The following is an 11,028-nucleotide window of genomic DNA, read 5'->3' as shown; positions in this document are numbered from 1 at the left end:
GAAGTTGTTACAGTTGTAGTCGTATTTTTCCAGCTTTTCCAAGCTCACCAACTCCCCAGGGTGCTGTTTGCCTGAGTGGTTTGGTACAGTTTTATTTTTACAATAACTACTACACTTTTTAATTTTATTTTTGTATGTTAATTAAATACTTTTTAATCACAATGCAGACGCAGTTGTAGGGGCCAAGAAAAATACATAAACAAGAAGAGAATCCAAACATATATCTGCCCAGCGTGGTACAGAAAAACTTTCCAAACCGACGTTCAATCTAGCCCAGTCCTGGATCTCCACAGTAAAAACCTAACAGAGCACAGCCACCAGTAGTACGCTCTCCAGATCACTGCAAGCCCTTTGCCTGGACAATCAAGGAGGAAAATAAAATTTCAGAGTGCACACATGAGAGAAATGCTGAACTATGGCACCACAGCAGCCCTGGAATCAGAGAAAAGTGCCCTGAGGTTGATGTAGGGCATGGTCCCTGCTACCACAGCAGACGTCCCCTTAGCAGCCACTCCATGCTGTGCAGCTGGAGCTCCACCACCAAAGCCACCATCACCAGAACGTGCTGGCTCTGAGCACACTGCTGATGGGGTTCTCTCTTTGATTGCATTAATTATCGACAAGCTGTGGGATGTCTCAATTCTGGTCTCTGTGTAGGTCTGGTACCACCTCTACATAACCTGGGTCTAGCAGGAGACGTGAGTCCTTGTGAGCTTTGCTCAATTGCCCTATTGCAACTTCCTGGCCCTGAGCAAATAGGCCAAGCTTCACCCTTTTAATGCAGTTCTTTAAATAGTGTTTGTCAAATTGTGCTGGAATTGTATAGCAAAAACATAGCTCTTCTCAGCCCTGGACCTGGACACCAGTTAGGCTTGCCAGTTCAGCTGTTACTAAATATTTTCCTCTAGCCCGATATTTGTCCCTGTAAAGCCTGTAGGGAATCAGTTTTTCCACCTATGCACATGCAGCAGAAAGAAATCGAAGAGACCACTGACATCTGGAGGGACAAGTCCTTGCCGAGCAATGTCAAAGCCATCTCTCTAAAGTGCTAGTGCTGTAAAATTCCTGCCATGCCTGAGAAATAAAATGTGAGATTTAATTTAAAGTGAGAGATATTAGGAGGGAGAGCTGCAGGTGATGAAGTGAAGGCATTTCTTTGGCTCAGGGCCTGGAGGGTAGGAAAAGAAAACAAGCTAGATGCGTTATATCCTACGTACCTTGGCAGCTCAAGAAAGTGACACTCATGGAGGGCTCATGAACGAGGCAATTAATGACAGGGAAGCTGCAGCATGAGAAGCACTGCACAAAATCAAAGGCAAGGTTCATTCAAAGCACAGGACAGACAGGGCCAATAAAAAAAATCCAGTAATGGTGTGTGCGCAAAAAGTCAATGTACTACACGTGCTGGAAGCAGGGCAGATATTTCTTCTGAAACCTCACACGTGCTCCTGGCACACCTGTCACCCTCCGTTTTTACTGTTTGGCTAAGCAGTGGTTTCTCTAATACGTCCATGCACCTGAATCATGGTAAAGGCTGGAGATGGTGCAGGACGGAACAGCAAGATATGAAGACCCCTTGTTCCCAAACTCAGGTCTAGAATACTATTGAAATAAGTGATGAAAACCCCAACCACAGAGTCACCCAGTTGCATACAAAAGCAAAACAGCATTAGACACATCCTTGCAAGCATCCCTTGCAAACACATTGAATGAACACCCAGGCCACCTCGGTGCTGAGTGGGGTGTGCTGGGCACAAGCATAGGGCAGCTGCTGCCCCTTTTTGGCTCTGCTGCCACAAACTGCAGCTCGGGTAGTCCTGGGGCTGTGCAGCTGCAGACCATCCTCAGCAGGAGGCTTCCTAGGGACAGCTTACTACTTTTTATGTCTGTTGTGATCCCGAGGACTCTTCCAATCACTTAGAGAAATCTGGGGGCTGGGCCATGTCAGATGTTTTCTTATTAATTACTATTATTACCAGAATGACTTTTGATGTTTAGCTTGAAAAACTCCAATTCAAACAAACATGTCCAATCTCTCAATCTACAACTAGGCAGAGAAATTAAAGTAGTTTGACTTCATAAAACACATTTTGATTAAAGTAGATTGTTTCATGGTGTTGCTAAGAACATTCAAAGAATATCTGAAAGAAAATATTTGCTCAGAAATCTCTATTTTCAGTATTTTCCCCGTAATAAAGTTTTCTTAATGTTTTTGCTTATTTTTGTTTCATAGAGAAACTAACAGCCATGCATGGCCCTTACACAGAAACACTGAAGTCTGTCTAGCACATGAGAAACTTACCAAATTTGTTGTAAATACATTTTTTGTTGTTGTTGTTTAAAGTAATTTATAGCAATTTGATTAGAGCATTTTAAACAGTCTTCAGCTCTTCTGCTCTTGTAATTAGTCTAAAAAGACAACAACAAGGCTCAGCTGCTTGGCTGCCAAGCAGAAAGGTCAAATTACTGACCTCCATTTTGGGGTATCGGTTACAGCCACCTCAGCACTCCCCATCGCCTGCTGCAGTTGGCTGCCTTCTAAATATAGCTGCTCTTGGTTGCAGAATCTTCGCTCCCTGTATACAATGGCAATTTGCTTCATCACTCCCCCCAAAAAAGGGTATCACAGGACCCTGGCATTATATATCATTAAAAGTTACAGCTTGTGTGCTATCTTATTTATTGAGTGTTGACAGAGACTTTGATGCTGCTGGTACACCCAAGTAGAGACAGCACTGTTTAAGCTATTTAAGCTTAAAACAGCAACGTCTGGCCATATAAATTGGCCCAAATTAAGCTGGATGGAGCAGCTTGACATAAAACCTCAGCAAGTCCTTTTGGACAGAAAAATGAGGTTCGTAGATACGTGCTACACTGAAGATTGTCTTACATTTCAATCACATGAGCATAAGCAGACACAAAATGCATGACTCAGACAAAGCAAAGAAATGCAGGGATGGGAAATAAGATATCAGCAAGCCCCCGTAGAAGCAAAACAGCTCCCCCACCAACCTCCCCTCCTCTCCAGCACCATGAGTGATGAGACAAAGCCAGCCCTAAAGCTGCATTTTGGCCAGTCCTATTTTTAGGCAAACGTGTTGTTCATACAGAACTCTTGGGGTGTCTCTTGTCTTAGGAAGTCACAGCTCAGCAGTGGGGGACTGGGCCATTTTCCTTCCGGGAAGAAGCAGTGGTGGTTGCCAGCACCCCACAGCCTGCTGCAACTTGGGTCTGAGCAATGTGCTCCCTCCCAGTGGCCCCTTTCCTTTTCTCTCCTGCTACAGCATGAGAAAGGCATAAAGCACCTGTCCTTAGAGAATCCCTGTCTCTGAGGAAAAAATAGAGGACTCCCTCAGCCCAAGAAGTTATCTACAGAGATCACCCTGTAAGAATAAAGAGCAACCAATTGCGCTACCCATCATCTGAGACCAAGGCTGGACTGGGGGGACAGAGATAAAAGTCTTTCAAAACATGCAGGGGATAAGTGAGAAAGTTTGGCTTGCACAAGGCATTTTTGACATTCCCATGTCTCAAGTGTCCACAACTTTAACACAAACAAATTCAGCGCAGATAAGAACTTCGACCCTATATTCTTCTTGCCCCTCATTTCAAAAGAGCAGCAAGAAGCCCCTCATGCACTAGGGCTCGCCCAGCACCCTGGCTCGGGCCCTTTTCTTATCCCTTCCGGGGGAAGCTCCCTCTACAGCCCAGCCAGGCTGCCCAGGGCATGCAGTTCTCATTTGGCACCTGCAGGCTCTGAGAAGCAGCAAATAGTTGCTGCCAGGAGTGCTGAACACTCACCTTGATGGGCTACTTACCAGGTTCTTATGTGCCCAGAACAAAAGCCTGGTTCCCACACCTCTGAAACTTTGGGGCATTTGAAATCTGTATCCAGATCTGAAACTTGTGGCTGGACTTCCATCTCCGGGATCTCAGTTAGGAGATCTGTTCATAAACACTTCTGCCACGGGCTCTTTCTCTGCCATGAACCAGTAGTTACTGCTGCGAAATTATGTTAGACCTGACCGCAAGTGGGAATAGAACTGAGTTTGCTCATATAACCAGCCATGCCTTTTCCCTTCTTCATTTCTGGGTAAGATACACATGTAGGGACGGGGCTCATATCTATGTGCATGGTGCTCACAGTCCCGGGATACACATCTTGGAGTCTTCTCACTTGCGAGCTCCTCACTGGAGAGCAGCTCCTGAGCTTTGCTTGTCACTCAGAGCAGGAGCCACATGTTTGAGACTTCAGCATGCAAAGTGCTTCTGCACTGTCAATGAAACAATGAGCATTTTAATATAAATTAGGAAAAGCTGCCTATGGGCCTGTAACAGGAGAACTTCAAGCCTGCACATCCAGGCTCCAAGCGCGTTGCTTTAAAGCCTGCTGCTGCTCAGACACGAAGGAGGGGAGAACCGTGACTGGGGGTTACAATTACACTGCCACTGAACCACTCTGAAACACCCACCCTGGTACCAACACTGTCTCCTGGACCTCAGGGAGCCCAGCTTTGTTTCAGCACGGGTTTCAGGAGCAATGCTTTGACCCTCCTCTCTCCTCCTGATGTTTTGCTGCTTCTGGTCCTATTTCTGCATTAAACATTCCCCAGACATCGAGGACTCCCTCGAAGAAGATTCAACATGGACTTTATTCTTCACTGACCATTTTCATGTCATGATACCTTTTTAAGATCAAAACCTGTTCGGTAGGCACTTCCTCCACAGTTCATAGGACTTGTGACTTCCTTCTAGGATCCCCTACATTCACTGCATGCTCCAGCATGACTGTTAATTACCACAAGTGCAGAGTATTAGTTTCTATTCACAGAAGAGGAAAAATGAGCTGACGGGGGTGGGGGGAAACAATGAAATATAAACCATCTTCCAGTTCATCAGCAAACTTTTCGCTAACCCTTTGCATATTCAGTGCTTTAGGGGTTAATAACGTCTCTTAGAAAGCAAAAGGTTTCCAGCTGTAATTGGATCCTTTGTATGTGCTTTCCGCTATAGGAATCAACTTAGCATTGACATCCTCGTAAAAATTTCCATTAGATTGAGGACTGAATGCCCACTAAGGCTCTGTGTGGTTTTGCAATTGATTCACTGAATGAAATCTTATCTAAAATCTTTTTATTTTATGCTATTACGGGCACAGGGGAAAATAGTGATGTAAAAATTTTCACTGCTTTGTTAATGCACAGTGCCTCTTGGAAATGGCCTCCAGGTTACCTAAAAAGATTGCCATTTCTATTTCCCACTATTTCGTTTCATATTACCAGTAATTGAAAAATGTTTCATTTGTTACGAAGTTACGTATCGACACTTTGAATTGAATTCAGAACCTTTACCTTTCATCATCTTATTAGCTAGCTTCAGACAGCAACGCATGCTTTCCATCGGGGCTTGAAAACACGGTTCAGCAGCTTGCTTTCCCCCAGCAAGACAATTTTTACAAAATACACGTAAAACTGTTCCTGTGCTTAAAAGATGCGAAGATGCCTGGCCACCTGGAAGTTACAAAATTGACTTTATTTAGCATCGTTGCTTGCTGAGCTCCAGAGAAAACAAGGATAGGTCAGGATAACGCTTACACAAATTTTTAATCTCACTTTAAAACAATGTCCACTCAAGAACAGGGAAGCTGGAAGAAGACAACCATTTTGTCTGCTTAAGATCTGCAGGGATATGGGGGTTAGTTACTGCATCTTCTCTCTTCCTTTTCAAGCTATAAAGAATAATCTTCCAAACAAAAATTGGAATGGAAGCCAGAATGAAGGCTGAGCTGAGGAATTACCAGAACTCTCTGCAAATGCTTTTTCCTCCTCCCAGCCGTGCAGATCAGACATTCCCACCTACCCACCGCAGCCAGAGACACCCATGTGCTTGCACCCTGTGCTTCCATAGCACACAGCCCTAGCCCCAAACAACAGTACAGCCCTGACACATGCACATACAGGACACCTGTATGCTCGCACCCTGTGCACAAGCACTCAGAGATGCTAAATTCAAGCACATGGGTTACGCAAATGTGCGCTCATGTGCAGTGCAATGACATATGGCACGCATGTGGTTCATACTCAGAAATGTTTTGGAACTAATAGGTTTATTTTTCTTTTTTCTCTACCACTCCTGGCCTGGGAACTTCCAGTGCCCCAGCAGCACTTGCAGCGTCCCCTGTACCAAGCTTTAGGACACTCAGGCCACAGCAAAACTCCATCCAGATTTGGCCAGGAGATGCTCAGCATCTGCTCATACGCTCATTGCAAAGCAGACACAGTGCAGGTGAGTTTGTCTTTGCTTTCCTCCCTCTCATTTCAGTTGCAGGAGGTCTTTGCAGCATGTAAGAATAAAATAAAATCCCCTGCCATGCTGCTGGAGGGGAGGCGAGGCAAGGCAGCGCTGGAGCAGTGGCAAACAGAGCACAGCTGGAAAGCACCACATGAGCCCCAGAGGCAGGATGTGTCCCTGTCCCTGGGGCCAGCAGCAGCCAGGGGTCCCTGCCTGGCCAGGCTTCTCTGCAGGAGGAAACTCCTCAGTCCAGGATCTACGGTTCTCTATGCAACACTTACAATAACTTGGATAGAGCAATCCAGCATACCCTAGTGATGCTGTATTTTCAGCTTTCCAAGCATTTATTTCCAGCTAAACAGTCTGGAAATATTTATTTTGTTAAACTTTTCTTTCTGAGAAAGCAATTTTTCTAACTTTTTTTAGATAACCTGTTTTTTTCTTTAAAAAAATCTCATATTTCAAAATTAAAACGTACAGTTTTTAATTTGCATGGCAAGTGCTCTGTCCTTTCCTCTGCCTTCCCACATTTCTTCAGTGTAAAAACAAGAGACAGTTGGGGAACAAGACAGCAGGAAAGAAAGGAGACAAAAACAACCAAAATCGGAACCAAAACCATAATTTCAAAAGCATTTTTCTTATTTGTGTTTTCTACCAAAGATGCCAGAAACAGTTCTTTTTCACAAAACAATGGGGAGAAAAAAAAAGCAGAATTTTTAAAGTAATATTAATGAGAGTAGTCATTTTTCCTAACAACCCACATCTGGCCTGGCTAATCCTGAAGGCACCTGACATTAGACGAGCCACGGGACCCTTGGCTCTGCAGTGATATTTGTCATTGGTCCAGGAAGAAACCTCGAACTGGCAGAATTTTCATTCCCTGCATACGCGAACACACACAGTGTGACCACAGCCTGGAAACTCCCCAAGACGACAAATGAGCTGAATCCCAGATTTCGTTTCAAAGCCAACCTCAGAATTTCCATGGTACACTGAACCCTCCAGCCTTCCACCCAGAAATCAATGAGGTGACACTGGTATAGAAAAGAAATATTGTAGCAATGAAACAGGGCCCTGAAGTAGCTGGCAGTGACATTTTAAAAACAAAATGCCATGTGAAAAAATGAAGTCAAATATCCTTTAATCCCCACGACTCTGCAGTGTCACAGACCGATTAAATCCTCGGCTTTCTGGTGAGCTGGACAACTGGAAAAGGATGCCCTGCGATAGACATTAAGAGGTCACCTCTCCCATCCCACCACCTGCACAACTGCCCGTGGGTCTAATGAACCGCATGGGGGAGGACTGACAGGATTTCCTACAAATTCACCTTCACCCCATAAACTGTAAGGCATTGCTAATGTTTCTGTCTGTCCTGCTAAAATCCTGCCCCTGGATCAGAGGCGCAGCAGAAGTGAGCTGAGCCCCCAGCTGAAGTTCCTTGCAGTTTCTTAATGTAATTTACCATTATTTCGGCATTAGATTTATAACCCAGGCAGCCAGAAAGCAGTGAAGTGAAGCAAGCAGCCAGTTTAGAGCCTCAGCAGTGCTTGTGAGGCTGAAATTTAGTTCCTGGCCCCAGATGGTGGTTCAGTAGGAGCACCACCACCTGTGCACACTCCTTGCTCCCACCCCAGCACACAGACCTGTCAAGCCTCAGACTCTGGGCCCAAACTTCTCTCAGCTGCGGCTCCTTTCTTATCCACCTGAGTGAGCTCAATGTGTGCATCTGCAGTGTACTGCCACATCCTCTGCTGGGACACCAGTGACAGCACAGCTGGTCACCCACAGGTTGCCTGGGAGCACTCTGAAGAGCTGCCACAGCACAGCACTGCTAAAATTCATCCTCAGGCAGCGGCTTCAACCTCCCCCCATCACAGTACTCAGCATGCTTGGGGACACATCTATCGGGGGACTTGACATATTTCCCCTCTCCCCACAACCATGCCTTGATGCAGCTTAAGAGCTCTGCAGTGTTATGTTTTAAACCAGTAATGACGAGCTGGTGACTAAAATGGCGACATCGCACTGAAAGAACCCCTTGCCTGTAAGGATTTAGTGCCCACCTGTCCTTATTGGCCATAATATCAATAGGAAACAACGCTACTCATTTCAGACAGAAAATATGGACTGAGATTTGTCCTTTTCTTCATGTATTTATCATTTAAACATTCCCATGATCTGCATTCTCGTTTCAATGCCAGACTGCAAATGGCCCACTTTGTGCTGGCCACCATTCAAATGCCTTGTGTAGAAACCTTAGAAAGAACAAACAATAATAAAACTGTATTAAAACACATCCTCGCTCGCAGTTGAGACCCCATAACCACAGACCACCCCTAACACTAAGACCTTACAACTCAGCCCAAGAGCACGGTGAAGAGCCTTTCCTCAGGTCTCACAGCAAGTCCAGGAAGGACCAGAGGAGATGTGTCCTGTCCCCTTCTGCCAGTCCTGTTACGGTTGCTTGCCCTTCCTGGGGCCACATCACCCCTCCCAGGGCAGGAATATGCCCAGCAGTCCATTCTGCAGACAGCTGACAGAAGATTGGGCTCAGCACACCTCTAGGGAAAAAACAACCTGACTGCAAGCATGGACAAGGTGGCAAGACAACAGGGAGAAAGCAGAGGGAGAGCAGGCTAGGGTGGTCACACACGGATAGGACCATCAGCCGATGGGAGCACCAACAGCACACCCCTATCCTAGGATTATTTTTTGAGCACAGATTTTTTCAAGACTGTTTTTTGAGGCCTGAGCTCTGAATTTCCTTTAAAGTGAAGCCCTACACCTGACATGGTAAACTCAGCATGCATTTCACAGGTTCCTGGCTTCCTTCTCAGTACTCCCTCAGGCACGGGGCGCTGCAGGATGTGTGCCCGCAGCACCCAGCGGGCTCAGCTTATTGCCAGCAGCCAGCAAAGAGGGAACCTGCAGCAAGGGAACAGCAGAGAAGAACCAGCTGCTGTGCTGGCATTGCTTCATCAAGAAGAGGGCACGCATCCACAGCCTGTGGTGGTCATGATTTATACCAACATGAGTAAGATCAGAACCAGGCCCTCGTGCTTTGTTACGACAGTAAACGCAATGGGAGCTTCGTCTCTTCTCCTCTGGGTATGTGCCTTCCCTGCCCCTCGTGGTACCAGCACAATAAATAATGCATTCCTGGAAAAGGAGATCCATGGAGGTTTCCATAAACAATTCAGGATTTCGTCTTTAAAAACCTCTGAAATATTCTCTTAATGGCTGAGCCATGTAAGTCATTAGGTTTCTGTCAGTGTGTTCAGTACATATATATGTGCCAGAGACCAGAATCCTGGTGGAGTCTGTACTGCAGGACATCTATAAAAGAAAATTACAGTATAAGTGTCCAACACAATGATCTGTGGGTGGTCCTCTGGGTAGCAGATGGGTTTCTACAGTGCACATATAGCTATTAGTAACAAATACCTCCTTGTTTTTGTCTCAGTAGCCCTTGCACATGAAGAAGAGTTAGTGCACATGGGATTCCCAACCTATGGATTAGCAGTTCATATATCTTCCCTGCAGAGTGCACAGTTCTACCTGTGCAGCTCTAGTAAGTCTAACAGCATTTTCATTCCAGATGCAGCCACTTGTAGATGTTTATTAGCATAAAGCAATAAACAAAAACTGACTTACCCTCTGCTGTCACACTGCTTTGTCTTCCAGTCAAACAGGGCAGCACTGAAAATGTAGTTAAAACATCTTTTCCCTTGGTATGTGGAGACGTGCAGAGCAGGTTGGATATTGCCTGCTTGTCATTCCAGCTTTGCCCACAGATTCAGAGAAGAGCCTCTTTGGTCTAAGAGCACTTTCAAAAAAAATCTTAAAATATCACCTTGAACTTCCCAGTTTGGGTTGAACCTGAACCACATCACTCTTCCGAGTTGGAACGTGATCCAAGGAAGAGCTGCATAAAGCACACTGGGGTGGGAAGGAATGATGAGGATAGGGAAAGGGGTGGTAGGCAGGACAGGAACCTTTTAAACCAGGTTTGCATTTGCATAAATTGCACCATGGATCCAAGCCCTGAGGGTAATCAGTGTACCCACACCTTCCCACAGCTGCAAGGAATCTGAAATTTAACCACCCCACTACCACCCTTTTAATTAAAATGCCAACCCAAAGCTTTCTCACAAGGGTTGTGACTGGAAGCAGCAGCCCAGTAATTTAAGAATGCTGTATACTAATAGGCTATTGGGACGAGTAGTGATACGTGTTTGTATTAAGTTTAATTCAGTCTTTTGGAGAAACTAAAAAGGAAACAAAAGTATGACTCGGGATAAGCCACTTCTCAGCAAGTAGCTGGGGCTGTTAAGTGACAAGGTCAAAGACCTGCGGCCACAGAGACTATGGTCACAGGCTCAGAGTGGGCAAACCCACCAGCAGTCATAGCAGAAAGCTGAAATTTGGGGTTCTGAGGCCAGAGCCTGCCCTATGAGTGGAAAGAACCAAAGTGCACCCTTAGAAAAGGGGAAATGGGGGTGCTTAAGCAATAAAGGATGAGGATGCACGCAGCCTGGCCAGAGGGAGCAGATGCATGACTGGCACCAGGAGCACAGTACTACGTTACTGTCACTTAGTTCACACTTGGTCCCTCTGGCAGACACCACAGGAGCAGGGAAGAGGTAGGGAGCAATTAAGGTGGAAGGTGTTCTCTTAGGAGAGATGAGCCAACACTGTCTAATGCCAGTGAAGGCGGTGTCAGCACAGCAGATG

The sequence above is a fragment of the Cygnus atratus genome, chromosome 16, assembly GCF_013377495.2.
Source record: "Cygnus atratus isolate AKBS03 ecotype Queensland, Australia chromosome 16, CAtr_DNAZoo_HiC_assembly, whole genome shotgun sequence".
In the NCBI taxonomy this organism is placed as follows: Eukaryota; Metazoa; Chordata; class Aves; order Anseriformes; family Anatidae; genus Cygnus; species Cygnus atratus.
The sequence above is the reverse complement of the archived record's forward strand: the minus strand, read 5'-3'. Positions refer to the sequence as shown.